A 20,552-nucleotide genomic window follows, 5' to 3' on the forward strand; every position below is an offset into this window, starting at 1 on the left:
ATAAAATAATTGTTGAAAACCAAAAATGAAGAGAAAACTCTTAACACCAACTGGGATACACACACACACACACACACACACATACAATGTTACCCAGTTAACTGCATCTCAACCACTCTCTTAGACAATTATATTTAACTTATATTAAATGGAAAAATGAGCAGGTCATTTAACATGTGTGATTTTATGTGGCAAGGGCATCACCAACTAGTACAAAGTCTACACGCTGACAAGATTCAAATCCAGGTCAGTAGATCCTGTGTCCAGGGCTCTCTCTGGTATTCTGTGCTGCCTTCTGCACGTCTCCTTGCCTCTCTGCTCCCCATCTCCTCATCTATAAATTGTCCACCCCATAAGACTGTTGTGAAGATTAAATAAGATACTATACAAAAAAAAAATGCTGTGTGCATTCTTCTCCAAGAAACCCTCCCTGATACAGCATCTCCAAGACCACTCTTAGGGTTCAGGACTCCTCCACAGTGTTCCCATCATACTTGTTCTTACTGTCCCTGACTCTGCAGCTCTGTATTGAAATTGTCATTATGCCACTAACTTCTCCCCTAACAGAGAGGGCCCGGTGACTGGTAGAGCCTTCAGTCTATATTCATAGCATCTAGAACATAATTAATTCTCAAATTAAATATGGGCTGATCTAGTTATGGGGCTTCCCTGGAGGCTCAGATGGTAAAGAATCTGCCTGCAATGCAGGAAAACTGGGTTCAACCCCTGGATGTAGTGACTCTGATTATTTTATAATTTTCTATCATTTCTGGGTGGTTAGTATGTGACAGACACTACACTAAGAGTTTGCAAACATTTTCCCAGATAATTTCCTAGCAGCCTAAGGAAGATATCATTATGGTTATAACACATATTTTATGGATGGAGAAACTGAGACTTAGAGAGGTAAGACTTCCAGAATCAGCTGGCCAGGAAAGTGAAGGACCCAGGACTGGAATCTATGACATTTTGGACAGCCCTGTTCTTCCACCTGTCATGGACTAGCCCCCATGACCTTCCAGAAAAAGTAGGTATTGTTACATCTTTACCTGGGATGGGTATCAAAAGCTGCTGAGGGCTCCGCACAACTAGGGTGCCCCAGAGACAGACTGACTGGGACTCTCCCAGCAGCCAGTGACTCTGACTACAGGGCTGCAAAGCGACTCAGAAGCCCCAGGTGCTCGGAATGAATTCCCCTTTAACCATCCTAAGAAAGAGAAATCAAAAGCCTGTCTCTTGCTCCAAAGCTTGAGGTTAAAGAAAAAATTCTCCAGCCACAGGTAGTTAAGTGATTATAAACTGTAAAAATAAATCAGCCTGATATAATTGCTCCAAGGAAAAAGATGACCAACATATTTAAAATGTCCATGGTGCCCCCTTTCCCATCTCCATTTGGCATCCTCTAATTACCTTCACATTTCATTTCCATCAGCAAGATGACCTGTATTTCCTTCGAGAAGTGCCAGGGAGGGGCCTGGCTGAGGAGCAGGGCCCCTGGTGATAAATCAGGTTCGCCATTAGGAGAGAAGCGCTCATCTCGGCAGCTCTAAATGCAGGATTTATAAAGATGTCTCCGCCATCCAGCCCAATTGTGGACACCATAATAAATTCATGAGCGGGTGCCAGGGTAGCGCACTTCATTATGTGCGAGGCTCCTGGCCATTAATCTAGCTGGTCGGCGGGCAGGATTCCTGAGAAAGGGAGACAAATTTATGCGGCCCAAACTTACTCATTCCATTATGGATTTAATCGGCCCAGGCTCTGGGCTGCACAGGGGTGAGGGGACCATTTTCTACACTTTGGATCAAGTGTCTGTAACTCCCCGTTGTGTCTTATTTCTTTCCACAACGACGTCCTAATTTTATCCTTCACACTGCTCTCTGGGAAAAGTCTTAGAAAGACCTTCCTGGCTGCCACTTACTCCAGATAAAATATTTATACAATCAATTGACAGAGAACATTTTCCCTTAAATGTTCTATTAACATGGAAATGTTCGTATGCAAAAAGGGGCCCCCAGAGCCTCTCCCGAGGCACTTAACCCTTTACTTCACTACACAGAGAGCTGGCAAAGGGCACAGAGACTAAGAAAACATGGGTCACAAATTAAAGGCGCTGCCTTCCTCCCGTTGTGTGTGGCACGCATGAGGTGTGTGAATATGTGTGCATGTACACTCGTTCGTTTCTCCTCTGAGGGATTAAGAACTCCTTTGACCTCTCCTTGGAACCAAACTCTGGAAATTGTTTAGAAGCTGCCAGATCTACACCACATTCCCCTAGTACCTAGTAACATAAAAACTTTTCCATTTTCTAGTGCCTCAGCCTGCAGCGGGGTTTCAGTTCCTGGCCAGAGAATGAGGTCGGTCGGGTCCTGGCTGTGAGAGCTGAATACTAGTCACTAGACCAGTGGTCAGTGATGAGGCTCTGGCCCTTTGGCTTTGCAGAAAAGAATTCCCCAAAAGACGCAAAATAGTGAAGCATGTAAAAAGAGTATAGTACATGTGGATAGACACACTGGTAGACTCAGAGAGAGTCACACCCTCATGGTAGTTTAAATCACTTCTATGGGGCATTTCTTCTGGGTTTTTTCTGGCCAATCATTTTGATGCCTGGTTCTGAGTCCATTTTTGGTCTATCTCACGCTTCTCCCCTGTGTGTGAGCACCTCTCAGTCAAGATGGATTCCACTGAGGAGGTCTACTCGTAGCCTGTCATCACTCCTCTTTTGACCTCCAAGGAGTTTTCTTGTCTGGAAGGTCTCCTTGTCTTTGAGAATGACAAATATGTGGTCTCTCATCTCCTATCTGGGCAGGGTCCAGCTCCTCTCTCGATCGTCCTGCTATTGATATTCTGGAGTTTCTATCCACAGGGAATGACCTCCAGTGCTCACCCTGGGGAGAGCCCATCTACCTCCTGACTCACCTATAGCAAGGCCAGCAAACACTGGCCATATGGGCCACCTCTTCTTCTTGCACACTGGACAACATGTTTTCTCTAGCTGAATCAAGACAACACCTCAGAATCTTTCTTAACACAGGTAGATAATCTCAATCAATGTTCACTGATAAGGATAACAGTAATTGCATTCCTAATACAGTGATTGGGCTTCCCTCGTGGCTCAGCAGTAAAGAATGCACCTGCAATGCAGGAGACGCAGGTTCAGTCCCTGGGTTGGGAAGATCCCTGGGGGAGGGCACAGTAATCCACTCCAGCATTCTCGCCTGGAGAATCCTATGGACAGAGGAGTCTGAAGGGCTACAGTCCATAGGGTCGCAAAGAGTCAGACACGACTAAAGCGAATGAGCACACATGAAATGCAGTGATTACATGAGCTGGCACTGTACTTCATGCTTTCCGTGTAGTAACTCATTTAATCCCAACAACAACCCTACAAGGTTGGTCCTATTAATATTATCCCCATGTTATGGACAAGGAGATCAGGGAGCAGTGAGATGAATAAACAGGAGCAGAAGCACACAGCCAGTTAGTGGGGCATTCTTATCCTATGCAAACTCTGGAGTGCTACATTCAAGGCCTGGGATTCACAAGACTCTCCCCAGAAACACACCACTGATACTGCCGAACAGACTACATCTAAGGAGCCATCTAAAAGGAGAGGTAGAAGCCTCATGGCCTGAGCCTGCCAGCACCAGCCCTCAACATCAGCAAACTACAAAGGGGTACACCAAGGCCCGGTCTTATGACATTTGGGATCCTTTGACCTGAGCTGTGCTTCTGACACCAAGGTGATAAGAGAAGTTGGGTCAAGTACAAGCTGCAATCAGAGCCCATCAACAAGATCACCAACCCCTTCGACAAACCTGTATGTGACTTAGTCTATGTCAGGCACTGTGTCAAGCTTGCACTTTGCCAGGGGTGGGGACACAAGAGTGAACAAGGCCAGCTCTTTGTCTTTGAGGAACTTACCATCTTCCAGACAGATAGCTGGCAACTAAATGATAACTAAAACAGACAGTGTAATAAGCTCTGTGAAACCTGGACAAGTGCCATGAGGACACAGAACAGGAATGAAAACATAGGAGCAAAGCTTAAAGAGAGAAAACGAGGGCATTTAAGAGGGTCTGGAAAGATGAGCAGGACTTTGACAAGTACATTACGTGATGTGTGCACGCATGCTAAGTTGCTTCAGTTGTGTCCAACTCTTTGTGACCCGGTTGACTGCAGCCTGCCAGGCTCCTCTGTCCATGGGATTCTCCAGGCAAGAATACTGGAATGGGTTGCCATTCCCTCCTCCAGGTGATCTTCCTGACCCAGGGATTGAACGTGTGTCTCCTGCTTGGCAGGTGGATTCTATATCATTGCACCACCTGGGAAGACTTAGGATAAGTCAGGGTAAAAATGGGTACATTAACAGGCCATTCAGCTTGGATTAGCAATCCAAGTATGCTGGACCAGTATGCTGGTGAACAGAGAACCGGACAGAAATATTTAATACTTCCTTGTGTGGGGAGAACTTTCCTGAGAAACAGGAGTGGCAGGAAGCCTATGTTGTGGAAGAGGGAAAGAGAATAAATGAATCCTGAAGATACAGAAGAAGAGCCAGACTTTGAAAACCCAATGCACAAGCAGCAAATAATCATTACAGAGCACTGTTTGATACTCTCAAGAGCATATGATTTCCAGGAAACTAGAACACCACACTCTAAGAGGACAGTAAGTTAAGACCAACAGAATGAGATGCAATGAAGATAAATGAGATCGAGGAGAACCATAAGGAAACTAAAAGTGCAATCACAAAATTAAAATCCAGATTTCATACAGAAAAAAAAAGGCAGAATTGGCATGTAATATCAAGTCATGGACAAGCTAGATCTGAGCTAGAGAAATTCTCCAAGATGTAGAAGAAAAGAAAAATAGATGAAAATGATGAAAGGAAGATGATAAATGTGGAGAAAATACATTTTTCTTTCCTAAGAAACTCCTCAGCCCCGCACGAAAATAGATTCCTGGCAGAAGCCTCCCTGAAGCTCGCCAGACTTGCCTAAACCCCAGGGGAGCCTTTGGTTCAAACTCAGGCTAGAGTTCTTTCTTGGAAATTGAATAGTAAAAACTTGAGTATTTTTTTTAGAAAGGAAAAAAGTTAACTTTCCAAATCATAAAAGAAGAAAATAGGAAGAAGTAAAAAAAAACTTTGGGAGCTTATAGTTGAAGATCAATGATGACATGATTTAAAATGGAAGACACAAGATAAAATGAAAGAAATGAGAACACGTTATGCTAGTTCTGAAGATAAATTCACACCTCCCCACCCTCAGCATTGCTGATCTAGGAGGGCTACAAATAGGGTGCTGATTATAATAACTACTCACTTGTTTGCATTTGTCTCGACACACAGGCTCCTAGGTTCCAGAACTGTTCCCTTCAGGTGGTCAAATTTTCTTGAACCCTCTAGGGGAGTCCCTCATGGATTCATTACCAAGTCCAACCAGCTGCCAGATTACATTCCCTGGTCTCCAGAGCTCCCCACCTGGGCACCCACAATGTCCAGTTGGCATTACGGCTAAGATTCACACAGGCACTAGGGCACCCCAGTTTCCTGAGCTACATAGTGGGTGTGGCAATGATGGGAGAAGGTTGTCATCTCTCTTTTGAGCCCCGAAGTGTTCCACGGGCTCTGAGACCATGCTGTCTGAGGGTCAGAGAGCTCCCCCACAGGGCTGAGAGTGATGTTAGCGCTCTCTCGCTCTGCCCGTCTCTCTGTCTTCTAACCCTATTCCATTCCTTTCCTGTCCCTCTGTATCACACGAGACCCACAGTGGGCCAAGATGGAGAAATATGTGAGTAAGAGGTCAATTCCAAAATCAGATTGATTATTTCTTTGCAGCCAAAGATGCAGAAGCTCTATACAGTCAGCAAAAAACAAGACCAGGAGCTGACTGTGCAACAGATCATGAACTCCTTATTGCAAAGTTCAGTCTTAAATTGAAGAAAGAAGGGAAAACCACTAGACCATCCAGGTATGACCTAAATCAAATCCCTTAGGATTACACAGTGGACGTGACAAATAGATTTAAGGGATTAGATTTGATAGACAGAGTGCCTGAAGAACTGTGGATGGAGGTTCGTGACATTGTATAGGAGGCAGGGATCAAGACCATCCTCAAGAAAAAGAAATGCAAAAAGACAAAATGGTTGTCTGAGGAGGCCTTACAAATAGCTGAGTAAAGAAAAGAAGTGAAAGGCAAAGGAGAAAAGGAAAGACATACCCATTTGAATGCAGAGTTCCAAAGAAGAGCAAGGAGAGATAAGAAAGCCTTCCTCAGTGATCAATGCAAAGAAATAGAGGAAAACAATAGAATGGGAAAGACTGGAGATCTCTTCAAGAAAATTAGAGATACCAAGGGAACACTTCATGCAAAGATGAGCACAATAAAGGACAGAAATGGTATGGACCTAACAGAAGCAGAAGATATTAAGAAGAGGTGGCAAGAATACACAGAAGAACTGTACAAAAAAGATCTTCATGACCCACATAACCACAATAGTGTGATCACTCACCTAGAGCCAGACATCCTGGAATGCAAAGTCAAGTGGGCCTTAGGAAGCCTCACTACAAGCAAAGCTAGTGGAGGTGATGGAATTCCAGTTGAGCTATTTCAAATCCTAAAAGATTATGCTGTGAATGTGCTGCACTCAATATGCCAGCAAATTTGGAAAACTCAGCAATGGCCATAGGACTGGAAAAGGTCAGTTTTCATTCCAATCCCAAAGAAAGGCAATGTCAAAGAATGCTCAAACTGCTGCACAATTGCATTCATCTCACATGCCAGCAAAGTAATGCTCAAAATTCTCCAAGCCAGTCTTCAACAGTATATGAATTGTGAACTTCCAGATGTTCAAGCTGGATTTAGAAAAGGCAGAGGAACCAGAGATCAAACTGCCAACATCTGTTGGATCATCAAAAAAGCAAGAGAGTTCGAAAACCATCTACTTCTGCTTTATTGACTATGCCAAAGCTTTTAACTGTGTGGATCACAACAGACTATGGATAATTCTTAAAGAGATGGGAATACCAGACCACCTTACCTGTCTCCTGAGAAATCTGTATGCAGGTCAAGAAGCAACAGTTAGAACTGGACATGGAAAAACAGATTGGTTCCAAATCAGGAAAGGAGTACATCAAGGCTGTATATTGTCACCCTCCTTATTTAATTTACATGCAGATTACATCATACGAAATACCAGGCTGGATGAAGCACAAGCTGGAATCAAGATTACCGGGAGAAATATCAATAAACTCAGATATGCAGATGGCACCACCCTTATGGCAGAAAGTGAAGAGGAACTAAAGAGCCTCATGGTGAAAGTGAAAGAGGAGAGTGAAAAAGCTGATTTAAAACTCAACATTCAAAAGGCTAAGATCATGGCATACGGTCCCATCACTTCATGGCAAATAGATCGGAAACAATGGAAACAGTGAGAGACTTTTTTTTCTTGGGCTCCAAAATCACTACAGATGGTGACTGCAGCCTTAAAATTAAAAGACACTTGCTCCTTGGAAGAAAAGCTATGACCAACCTAGATAGCATGTTAAAAAGCAGAGACATCACTTTGTCAACAAAGGTCTGTCTAGTCAAAGCTATGGTTTTTCCAGTAGTCATGTATAGATGTGAGAGTTGGGCTATAAAGAAAGTTGAGCACAGAAGAATTGATGCTTTTTGACTGTGGTGTTGGAAAAGACTCTTGAGAGTGCCTTGGATTACAAGGAGATCCAGCCAGTCAATCCGAAAGGAAATCAGTCCTGAATATTCATTGGAAGGACTGATGCTGAAGCTGAAGCTCCAATACTTTGGTCACCTGATTCGAAGAACTGACTCTTTTGAAAAGACTCTGATGCTTGGAAAGATTGAAAGCAGGAAGAGAAGAGGATGACAAAGGCTGAGATGGTTGGATGGCATCACCAACTCGATGGACGTGAGTTTGAGCAAGCTCTGGGAGCTGGTGATGGACAGGGAAGCCTGGCGTGCTGCAGTCCATGGGGTCACAAAGAGTCAAACATGACTGAGCAGCTGAACTGAGTATTCTTTTAAAGATGTTTTTATATGGATCATTTTTAAAGTTTTCATTGAAATATTACTTCTGTTTTATGTTTTGGTTCTTTGGCTGTGAGGCATGTGGGATCTTGAATCCCCAAGCAGGGACTGAGCCCACACTCCCCACATAGGAAGGTGAAATCTTAACCACTGGACCACCAGGGAAGTTCCACCTGTAGGTAGTTTTCCACAAGTGATTCTCTTTTCCAGAAGGAACTGTGTCCCCAAGGCATCCCTCAGTCCCCTGAAAGCACAGCCTAGGGTACAAGTGGGACCTGACCCAGTTAGAGCTAACCATGCTCCCACTATATGTATGTCTTTAAATCTCCTATTAAGAGATTCACAGATGAGAGAGATACTAAAATCTGACTCCAGTCCACCTTCATGGATCATGACTAACAAGGTGATACTGACTTTAGAAAAGATGTTATAGAGAAAACAAGACAGATTCATATAAAAAGAAAGCATATGATAACTTAAGTCTTTTACTTTGAATGAGTATCATTTTAATTTATCATGATAAAAATAAAATCCCCAATGATGATATAATAGACCTTTATGAAACCTCCAAAATATTTCACTTGTTTCAGAAACATCGGGAGAAATTGACAGAGAAACAGTTGTGAGAGGCTTAACATGGCTTCCCTGACAGCTCAGTTAGTAAAGAATCCACTTGTAATTCAGGAGATCCCGGTTCAATTCCTGGGTCTGGAAGATCTGCTGGGGAAGGGATAGGCTACCCACTCCAGTATTCTTGGGCTTCCTTGGTAGCTCAGCTGGTAAAAAAATCCACCCGCAGTGCGGGAGACCTGAGTTCAATCCCTGGGTTGGGAAGATTCCTTGGAGAAGGGAAAGGCTACCCACTCCGGTATTCTAGCCTGGAGAATTCCATGGACTGTATAGTCCATGGGGTTGCAAAGAGTTGGACTGAGTGACTTTCACTTTAACAAACTTCAGATTCCTTCAACACATCAAGGAAACTGAGAAAAAGTGAATAATAGAGTTAATAAGACTAGAGGTATGTAGCCTATCCAACTGTGTTCCCTGTAAATACTTTTTCAAGTGTTAGTTGAACGTTTTCAAAAGCTCTCCACCTACTGCACTGTCAAGAGAACCTCAATCCAAAAAAAAAGAAGTAAGTTTACAGGCCAAATTCCCTGATAGAAGTAAAATAAATGGAAACATTTCTAACAACCACAAAGAAAATAATAGAAACCTGGATAATAAATAAATAAGTTGAAAAATTCTCATAAATAGTTATTGAGTCAAAAGGGAAATAAAAACTTTCGTTATGGACTATTTAGAAAATAGTAAAATGAGAACAAAACAACGCTTTGTCGAAGCTTATGGAAAGCTGCCAATGTTACACTTAGAAAAAGAAATGTAAAGCCATAAATTGTTTTATTATTAAACAAGAAAGAATGAAAATGAATGAATAATTCTTTGCTTCAAGAACATAGCGAATGAACAGCACAATAAACCTAAGAAAAGCTGGTGAAAAATTAAATAGATAAAAGACCAAAAATGATTGATTTGAGAAAGAGAAGCAGAGTCTAAATGTATGAGATGACTCATTAAAGCAGGCTTTACTCTGGCAAATTTAATAATACAAAGGAAAGCAAGAACAAAAAACAAATAAAATGAGAAATGAGGAAGGGAATGTAACAAGAGATAAGAGCTTTATAAAATGAAATAATGAAGTCCTTTCTAAGTATAAAGGCAAAGGGGAAAGCATAAAGGGAAAGAATTAATAGACTACATAAACAAGAAAAGTTCCTGTACCCTCAAGAAATTAACAAGCAAAAGCATATGACAACCTAGGTAAAGCTATTTCAGATGTATATAGTTAACAAATCATCTAAAATAATATTATGAACACCTATTAGAAAATAGGAAAAGAATATGAATAGGCAACTCAGAATGGGCATAAGAATTATAAACGCCCAATACATATTTGAAAAAAATGCTTAATCTGAATAGTAATGAAAAAGATGAAAAAATGAAACAAGACATGTATTTGAAATACAATAGCCAGAGTTGGTAAAAGTGTACTCATAACCTTCGACTTTACTTTCAAAAATATGCACTGAGGAAAAAATTACAGAGTATAAATATGTGTATTTACAAAGCAATATATCCCAGTATTAATCATAGGAAAAATAGAAGTAACTTAAATGTTTAACGAGAGGAAATTGGATAAATATGTTACATCTGTAGTATAGGATATTATACAGTGCTTAAAATTACATTTTTGAAAGCTTACGACATACAAAACCTTTCATGTTTTATTAAGCAAAATAGGCAGCTAGTCTGACAAATAGATATGAAGTTTATAGACTGAAATGTTAAAAGAAACTGAAATGCATGTGACTTTTATTTTTTTAATTTGCTTTCCGGTTTCTCAAATCAATGTTCTAAAATTAACACATGTTTATCTTCGAAATCAAGTTTAAAAGTAGTGACTATTTTTTACAAGTGTAAATATTAAGTAAATTTCCCTGAAAAATTTCAGTGAAATAAATGGTTTCTAGGAAAATATAATTGATCAAAATTGATTTAAGACGTTTCAAAACTATCAAAAAATTGCCTGTGAAAAAAATCTCCGGGGCTAGCCTGTCTTACTATGAAAGCTTTCACATTTCCAGGAGGGGTCAAATTAGTTCCACTAGTAATCATTCCAAAGTTAGAAAAAGAAAGTTTCCTGATAGATTGTATAGCAAAATACAATGAAAATAGAACAGATATCTATAGCCTGGTTGCACTTATAAATACAGATACAAATATTTTCTAAATTTTAAAAAATGAACAAATTTAGACCAATAGCATATTAAAATATAACAAAATAAGATTCTAAATTTTAATTATCTCAGAAATTATACAAAGGGTTTAACATGCTGAAGTTGACGCTCCAATACTTTGGCCACCTGATGCGAAGAGCTGACTCATTGGAAAAGGCTCTGATGATGGGAAAGGTTGAGGGCAAGAGGAGAAGGGGGCGACAGAGGATGAGGTGATTATTGAATGGCATCACTGACTCAATGGACATGAATCTGAGTGAACTCAGGGAGATGGTGAAGGGCAGGGAAGCCTGGCGTGCTGCAGTTCATGGAGTCACAAAGAGTCAGATACAACTTAGCACCTGAATGACAACAACAATAACAAGATGAAATTTTACATCAATAAATCAAAGGACAAAACCATCCAGTGATTTCAATAGATAACAAAAAGGCATTTGATCAAATTCAATATCCAGTTCTTAATAACCTGGAAGGAGTAGCGCATTTCTTTACTGTGTTAAAGTCTGGGGTAGTGGATAAAAGCAAATGTCAGTACCAAATTTCATGGATATGAATCCTGGCTTCTACTCACTAGAAATAAACAGCATAATCCTGACTGTGCTGGAAGTTCCAGCCTCAGACATTTTGTTTGTTTGTTTGTTTGCAATTGGCATGATGTTCACCTGGAATATTCAAAAGAAAACCATAAAAAACACTTTTGAGGTAAAGGTACTTGGAACATAAGAAAAAACAAAACTTCACTTTGCATTGCAAATCCCTTTCTACTGCCTGAGAACTTACTTAGAAAAAATTATCATAAGCAGGTATTATCTGTTCAATTTTTTAAAAAAGGATGGAGCCAGAGTGCGACATCTACAACACATTTTCAGGACAATATGTGGAATTTGGAAAATTTAAATTAAAGAGGGGAAAGTCATGATTTAGGATAAAAATTAGAATATATGAAATACTTATGGGTGAAATGACATGGCATTGTGGAATTTTCTTCAGAATAATTCAGTGCAAAATTGTGTGTGTGTTTGTGTGTATAACGTGTGTGTAGAGTGAATAAGGATTGAGGGTGTACAGTTAAAACAAGACTGATCATGTTTGAACATTTTTAAAGTTTGGATATGCGTATACATGAATTCACTATACTAGTCTCTATAAAAAGTTAAAAATAAATCTGAGTTTAGAGAAAACCTAATAATATATAAATTATAGTTCCAAATTAATAACTGTAAAAATAATTTGTCTTGATTTATTCACAATGTTATTCCTATTTGGCATAGTGAAACTTAGTTGTTTAAATTAAAATGTACTATTTAAATTTTAAAAATAAACATTTTGAAAAGTAATCTAAAACAACAAACTGAAAAATTATTAAAACCAATTAAAATCCTGTAGGGTAGCTGAATTCATAATGAAATGTACAAAATAAAACATACTCTTAAATAACAGCAAAACCCAGTTAGACAAAAGGAATGATACAGTGATCCCAGATGAAAAACAACAATATACACAAAATATTTAGGAATAATGTTCATGATAATATACAGAACTCTCTATAAAAATATTTATGCAAATACATAAAATAATCTGTAAAGAAATTGAATAAGATGCCACTTTTCTGGATGGGAAAATGAAATATTGAATGAATGTCAATTATTTTGAATTTAGTAATATAGTTCATACAAGTCAAACCAAATCCCACAGAGTTTCATCTGGGAAGGCAAGGAGAGGTAATACTACTTGATGTAATGAGTCAAAAGGCTTTTTGGGAAAACAGATAAAAAATTATTCAGAACATTTGTCGGGGGCAGTAAGAAGCAACAGGGACTGATTTACTTGACAATGTATTAAAATGTGTCACAGATACAATAATTAAAACAGTAGAATATGTCTCAGTCAGCACACACTCAGTTCTGCTGCAGTAACAAACAAGCCCAAAGTATAAGCATCTTAGAAACAAAGACTTTTATCTTGTTTCTGATGCATGTTTGCTAGAGGTTGAGGCCTCTCCTCTATGTCTCTGTACTCAGATGGAATCAGCGGTGGAGCACAGAGTTCTGAAGATATTCCACTGGCAAGTAAATATTCCAACCCAGCCCACCTAATATCTGCTTCTATTTCATGGGTCAGAGCAACTCACATGACCCCATGCAACCCTAAGGAATATATTTGCCAGGTTGTGCAATCTAATCACACTCCTGGTAGCCAGCAAGTCAGGCATGTTGGTGAATAGCATTAATAATTACTACAGATACTGGCAGAAAAATGCAGAGGAGCAACTAACCCACAAACAAACTCTATGAAGTAGAAGAATAAAATATGTGATGGCATCGTGTCAGGAAAATAAGACAGAAATAAATAATAAAAACCACTGGGAAAGCTGGTAAATATTTGAAGTAAAAAAGTTAGTCTCTTACCTTGCCCCCTAAATAAACCTCAGATGAATATTTGAAGTAAAAAATATTTGAAGTAAAAATGTTAGTCTCTTACCTTGCCCCCTAAATAAACCTCAGATGAGAAATCTACCCCCAAATATGAAAAGACAGAGGAAATTCTACACATATATCTTTATATTTAATCATATCTTAATCATATTTATATAGTTAAAAGACTCTCTGTATATGTTTGATTGTATGTATACTAATCATATTATGTATGATTAACAGAAAAAGAAATGGCTGACTTACAAGCAATGAGATAAATTACTAAAGAAAAAGGATTTGGCCAAACACATTATAATTTGTTAATGTAAACATACATACATATATACATAAAAGTTCAATGACAGACTGAGGGAAATATTTATAACAAATATAAAAATTTTAATAAAGGTTAGTATAATCTGAAGAATTTAAACAAATGAAAAACAGAAAAAAATTTCCCAAAGAAAAATGGATAAAAAACATGAACAAATATTTCACACAAAAAAAATATACAAATAACTGAAATCATTTTTTAAAATTCAACCTCACTAACAAATACAAATTTTATTATTATTATTATTATTTTTATTATTATTATTTTTTTTTCCAGTGGGTTTTGTCATACATTGATATGAATCAGCCATGGATTTACATGTATTCCCAATCCCGATCCCCCCTCCCACCTCCCTCTCCACCCGATTCCTCTGGGTCTTCCCAGTGCACCAGGCCGGAGCACTTGTCTCATGCATCCCACCTGGGCTGGTGATCTGTTTCACCATAGATAGTATACATGCTGTTCTTTTGAAATATCCCACCCTTACATTCTCCCACAAAGTTCAAAAGTCTGTTCTGTATTTCTGTGTTTCTTTTTCTGTTCTGCATATAGGGTTATCATTATCACCTTTCTAAATTCCATATACATGTGTCAGTATGCTGTAATGTTCTTTATCTTTCTGGCTTACTTCACTCTGTATAAGGGGCTCCAGCTTCATCCATCTCATTAGGACTGGTTCAAATGAATTCTTTTTAATGGCTGAGTAATATTCCATGGTGTATATGTACCACAGCTTCCTTATCCATTCATCTGCTGATGGGCATCTAGGTTGCTTCCATGTCCTGGCTATTATAAACAGTGCTGCGATGAACATTGGGGTGCACGTGTCTCTTTCAGATCTGGTTTCCTCAGTGTGTATGCCCAGAAGTGGGATTGCTGGGTCATATGGCAGTTCTATTTCCAGTTTTTTAAGAAATCTCCACACTGTTTTCCATAGCGGCTGTACTAGTTTGCATTCCCACCAACAGTGTAAGAGGGTTCCCTTTTCTCCACACCCTCTCCAGCATTTATTGCTTGTAGCAAATACAAATTTTAAAACAAGACAGTATGCCTTTGTTTAAAACAATGATTTTTTAACTGCTATTTTTTCTGAAAATTCAGAGAAACTGGCCTTCATATTCCTTCCTGATAGAAGTATATTCAGAGTCATTTGTCTGAAAGAAATCTAATAAAATGTATCAAGGATCTTAATCATTTTCATAGCATTTGAACCAGTCATTACTCCATTATAAACCTTAATTCAATGGAAAAATCATCCAGATGCAAAATATTACATACAAGTAGTTTATATAATAATAAGCAAAATAATTAATTTTTTAAAAACTCAACTAGAAAAAACCCTGGCATCCAACTACAGAATGTATTAAAATAAATGTTAGCACATCCACAGCCCTGACCTAACAATGTTTACAAATGTATTTAATGACATGAATAACACAAATATGTTAGTGTTAATTTTTTTAAAGTGATGAGTCATCATGAATTTAATTTTAGGAAAATTCAGGGAAGAATACATATGGTAGAATAAAAGTATAAAAGGATCTATCAGAACATCCATGTAGCTATTTCTAGAATATTGGCAAATTTTTTTCCTCTTTGTTTATTCTTATTGGCTATAATAAGCATGTATTACTGTAACAATCAGAAAAATACATTTTTAAGCAAGGAGGATGTTTTAAAATATCTCTTTTTGTTTAGCTTAACAAGATTCTAAGTATTTGTAAGTGTCATTATATGTATTTGCCCTTAACTGTGATGACTGAGGATGAGAAAGATAGTAAAGTGCAAGGAAGGTAACTTTTTTCCCCAAGGGCTGCCACTCCTTCCTTCCTATGCCTGTGGCAGACATCACAAATCAATCCCAGCATGCTAGACTTATATGCTCAGCAAGCATGAGCACTCTGAAGAGCCACTACCTGTCAATCACTTCAAGTGATTTCCCCTCTCAGATGTTGAAAAGATCTCCAAAGTGCTAATCAAAACAAGAATTTCCACTCCAGATCTGCTGTCAGCTCAAGAAAGTTGGTCCCCAATCTGAGCCTCAGAACCCATCTCTATAAAAAGTGAAGATTACAGAAAACTGGACCAGCTCTGGGAAGTTCTGATCAGCTATTTCTTCTCCTAACATCATCATCATGCTCATCTATCACCCTAAATCCTGCCTTTCCCAAAGCCATCTTATGACAGATCATTGTGTCTGAGCATTTCCTTGAGCTGCCCAGTGATGCTCAACAGTCTCTCATCCCTGTAGATCAGAGTTTCTTCACAGTGGCACTGTTGACACTTTGGACTAGATAATTCTCTGTATCTGGGCCAGTGTTATGAATAATAGAATTTTTAGCCGCATCCTTGGCCTACTATACATGGTAGACACCAGAAGCACACCCAGAGTCATGACCATCTGTAACAATAGTCCCCAGACTTTTTGACACCAGAAACTGATTTCACTAAAGACAATTCTTCCATGGACTGGGGATGAGGGGTGGAGGGATGATTTCAGGATGACTCAAGCACCTTACATTTATTGTGCACTTTATTTCTATTATTGTTACATCAGCTCCACCTCAGATCATCAGGCATTAGATCCTAGAGGTTGGGGACCCCTGATCTAAAACATCTTCAGTTCAGTTCAGTCGCTCATTTGTGTCTGACTCTTTGCGACCCCATGAATCGCAGCATGCCAGGCTTCCCTGTCCATCACCAACTCCCGGAGTTCACTCAAACTCATGTCCATCTAGTCGGTGATGCCATCCAGCCATCTCATCCTCTGGCGTCCCCTTCTCCTCCTGCCCCCAATCTGTCCCAGCATCAGGGTCTTTTCCAATGAGTCAACTCTTCACATGAGGTGGCCAAAGTATTGGAGTTTCAGCTTCAGCATCAGTCCTTCCAATGAACACCCAGGACTGATCTCCTTTAGGATGGACTGGTTGGATCTCCTTGCAGTCCAAGGGACTCGCAAGAGTCTTCTCCAACACCACAGTTCAAAAGCATCAACTCTTCAGCACTCAGCTTTCTTCACGGTCCAACTCTCACATCCATACATGACCACTGGAAAAACCATAGCCTTGACCAGACAGACTTTTGTTGGCAAAGTAATGTCTCTGCTTTTTAATATGCTATCTAGGTTGGTCATAACTTTCCTTCCAAGGAGTAAGCATCTTTTAATTTCATGGCTGCAGTCACCATCTGCAGTGATTTTGGAGCCCAAAAAAATAAAGTCTGACACTGTTTCTACTGTCTCCCCATCTATTTGCCATGAAGTGGTGGGACCAGATGCCATGATCTTAGTTTTCTGAATGTTAAGCTTCTTCAAAACATCTTCAGACACTGCCAGTGTCCCCAGGGCGGGGTGGGGGGGTGCTGCAAAGTAACCTATAGTGAGCACCTCTGTTGAAGATACTTCTCCTCTGGTGGAAGATAGTAGTTTCTGTAGATTATGGAGTTTGCTGAACGTCATCCTCTCAGCAAAACAGGGGATGGAAAAGAGATGTGAGAACACTTCCCATCTGTGGTCCAGATCCTTCTTTGAAGAAAAGACCATGTCTCTGAGGGCCTGGAGCGTAGACCTGGGAATGCAGCCCCACTCTGCCTACCTTGCACACAGAACAGCTGCCCGGAGGACTGGGACTTTCCACAGAGGGTGTAAATCACCATTCTGGGCTGGATGGGCACTTAGCATAATGGAGTGATTGACAGGTGGATATTTACACTCAGCTGACAAAATGGGCAAATCAATCAGCGGATGGCAGTGCAGAAAGAGGGCTGTGGGAGGAATTACAGTCTCCAGGACCACCACGGCCACTCCCTGTGGATACCATGGAAGATTCTGTAAGTTTTCTTGCAAATCCCTGCCTTGAGTAGTTAATAATAAGACCCCCTTTCAGCTTCAGGGCTTTCTCGGGTGTCCTCTTTCATGGGCAAAGCAACCATTGCCCCCATCTCCAGATGAGAAAACTGAGACCCAGAGAGGTAAAGAAATGAGACCAGCCACTGGTGACCAAATCGGGCTTGCTGACTGATGTTCAAAGCATTTAGTTCTTCAGATTAAACAAGGGGAAAAATACTCCCCATTTTTGTCAGTGCCCAGATGATTTCTAACTCTCAGTTCATCATTTTGGGCTGAGGGGGATGTAACTCAATTAAAGACAGAAACATTAAATGCACAGTAAAACCATCACAGAGGGAGGATTTATAGGGGTATTGATTAAAACCATCAGTAAAGTATTTACCTTAATCAATAGGAAAAGGTGATTTAAATGTTTAGGTGTCTCCTGTACTTCTGTCGGCCAAGGCTTCCTTAAAAGCATGCACTTTATGTGATAACCCGTCTGTTTCCCTATTGTGTGCCCCTTGGCAAAGCTCATTGCCACAACCAAAGTCCCTTTTTTCACACCGCTGCCATTGTTTCTGACCCTTGTTACAGACAGAGTTTGGGATGCAGGATATTTAAGAATCAACACTTATGAAGGGAATGCGAGGACCAGGCACAGTAAGACAATGAACTGTGGGACTTCCCTGGTGGCATGGTGAGTAAGAATCTGCCTGTCAATGCAGCGGACACGGGTTCGATCCTTGGCCTGGGAAGATCACACATGACACAGAGCAGCTAAGCCTGTGCACCAAAACTTCTGAGCCCTTGCTCTAGAGTCCATGCTCCACAGCAAGAGAAGCCTCCTCAGTGAGAAACCCACACACCGCAGCTAGAGAGTAGCCCCTGCTTGCTGCAACTCGAGAAAGCTTGCATGTAGCAATAAACACCCAGTGCAACCAAAAATAAAAATAAATAAATAAGAATTTTTAAAAAGACTTAGCAGGTGAAAAAGTCCTAAAACAATTAAAAAAAAAAAAAAAAAGATGAACTGTGATGCAGCCTGACAAAGATCCAGGCAACCAAGCAGGGTCTCTGGAGTGAGAACTGCCCCTCAGGAGGCGTCAGACCCTGGCACCCCTACCTCATTCAGTTAGTTGCCAGAAACCCCATGACCTTGGGTGAGGAGTGTCTGCAGCTCAAGCAGACCCCAAAGAAGCTGACAGCTGGAGGCTGCCTGCTGACCTCATTTCCCACAACTGGGCAGTGAGATCCAAGCAGCACATTTCTAAGCCCACCACAGCCCCTCAAGATATCAGGAGATGGTACCTAGACACCTTATGTTCAACTTGATCTCTGGGAATCTTTGTTCAAAAGAGATGGTAAATCAAGGGCCATTTGAAACCAAGGTTGACTTTATTTTTCCTTAAACACTGAATCCCAGCAGGACTCTGTGGTGGCATGGTTGAGGTGTAGAAATTTCTAGTCATTTATATTGTAAAAGACACTTGGCCAGGAGGGAGTTAAGTCACTTGAATCCTAGCCCCGATTAGTACTTTCTTTTTGGGAGAACTTTCTTGGGTCTCTTCCCTCTTCTGGATCTCAGTCTTCATCTCTTCAAGAAATATGCTGCCTTAGAAGAGTGTTTCCCAATTTTCCCCATCATTAGGATGCTCCTGGAGAGCATTTATTAAAATTTGGGTTTCAGAAGCATAACTGAAATCTCCAGGGAAGTAGCCAAGGAATCTGTTTTCAGCAGAGCCCCAGCTGATCAGAGCTGATCAGTTGACTATGAAAGTTGAGTAGGGTCCCCAAAGTCAGACCTGAGACGTCAGAGTCACCTGGCAAAGTTTGCACAGCAGTGATTCTCCAGCCCCGGAATGGAAGATTTTGATTCAAATTCAGTGTTTAAATATAAACAGGAATACCCTGGCCATCTTGGTGGCTGCTCTTGGTTTGGGGGTAGTCCTGCACTGACAGGAACATGGTGGCCACAAAGAAGATGAAAGGGCCACTGGAGTCAGTCAACTCTAGGCTCCAACTGGTTATGAAAAGTGGAAAGTACATGCTGGGGTACAAGCAGACTCTGAAAATGATCAGACAAGGTAAAGTGAAACTGGTCATCGTTGTCAACTGCCCAGTCTTGAGGAAATCTGAAGCAGTGTGTTATGCCATGTTGGCCAAAACTGGTCCATGACTATAGTGGCAATATTACTGAATTGGGCACATAATGTGGATAATACTACAGAATATGCACACTGGCTATCATTGATCCAGGTGATTCTGATATCATTAGAAGCATGCCAGAACACACTGGTGAAAAGTAAATCTTGTACAATGTTTCTGTGACCAGAGCTTTTAAAAAAAAAATATATATATATATATATATATATATATATATATATGAATGATGACACTCAATAGAATAGACTGATTGCATGGAAAGCCCTAATTCTTTACCCTGATTGTCCCCATGCCTTTTTTCCTGTGACTTTAGAGGTCATTCTAAAAAGGCAGAGAATGTTTCTCTCCCCCCATGTGACATGTTTGGCCAATAGACATAACTGTGTATTCATTCTTGTCCTTGGGCTTCAGAGGCTTTGCATAGTTCTGCTTACTTCCTTGCACTCCTGTCATCACCACAAGAAGTTCCTGCCTGGCCTAGTCCACCGGTCCCAGAGACCCATGAAGCAGAGCTGCCCAGCTATAAGGTGTCCCAGCCAAGTCCAGCCTAGACCAGACCGCCATCCAACCTGTAGACACTTGAGTGTCACCAGTCTCGATGAGCCAGCCTCCAGCTGAGCTCCTGACTAATGAGAAAGCAACTCTTGTGGTACACCACTAAAGTTATGTGATTGTCCTACAGCATTAATGTTGTCCCAGTGAACTGATACAGTTAATACAATAGTAGCTAATAGTTGGGAGAAGGCAATGGCAACCCACTCCAGTACTCTTGCCTGGAAAATCCCATGGACGGAGCAGCCTGATAGACTGCAGTCCATGGGGTCGCTAAGAGTCGGACATGACTGAGCGACTGAGCGACTTCACTTTCATGCATTGGAGAAGGAAATGGCAAACCACTCCAGTGTTCTTGCCTGGAGAATCCCAGGGACGGGGAGCCTGGTGGGCTGCCATCTATGGGGTCGC

General features: G+C 40.5%; 1 pseudogene; it reads left to right on the forward strand.

Moving 5' to 3' along the window:
* Positions 1 to 19,389: 19,389 nt before the first annotated feature.
* Positions 19,390 to 19,732, forward strand: LOC133050321 (large ribosomal subunit protein eL30-like; annotated as a pseudogene).
* Positions 19,733 to 20,552: the final 820 nt, after the last annotated feature.

Source organism: Dama dama, chromosome 4 (assembly GCF_033118175.1).
Source record: "Dama dama isolate Ldn47 chromosome 4, ASM3311817v1, whole genome shotgun sequence".
Taxonomy (NCBI): domain Eukaryota; kingdom Metazoa; phylum Chordata; class Mammalia; order Artiodactyla; family Cervidae; genus Dama; species Dama dama.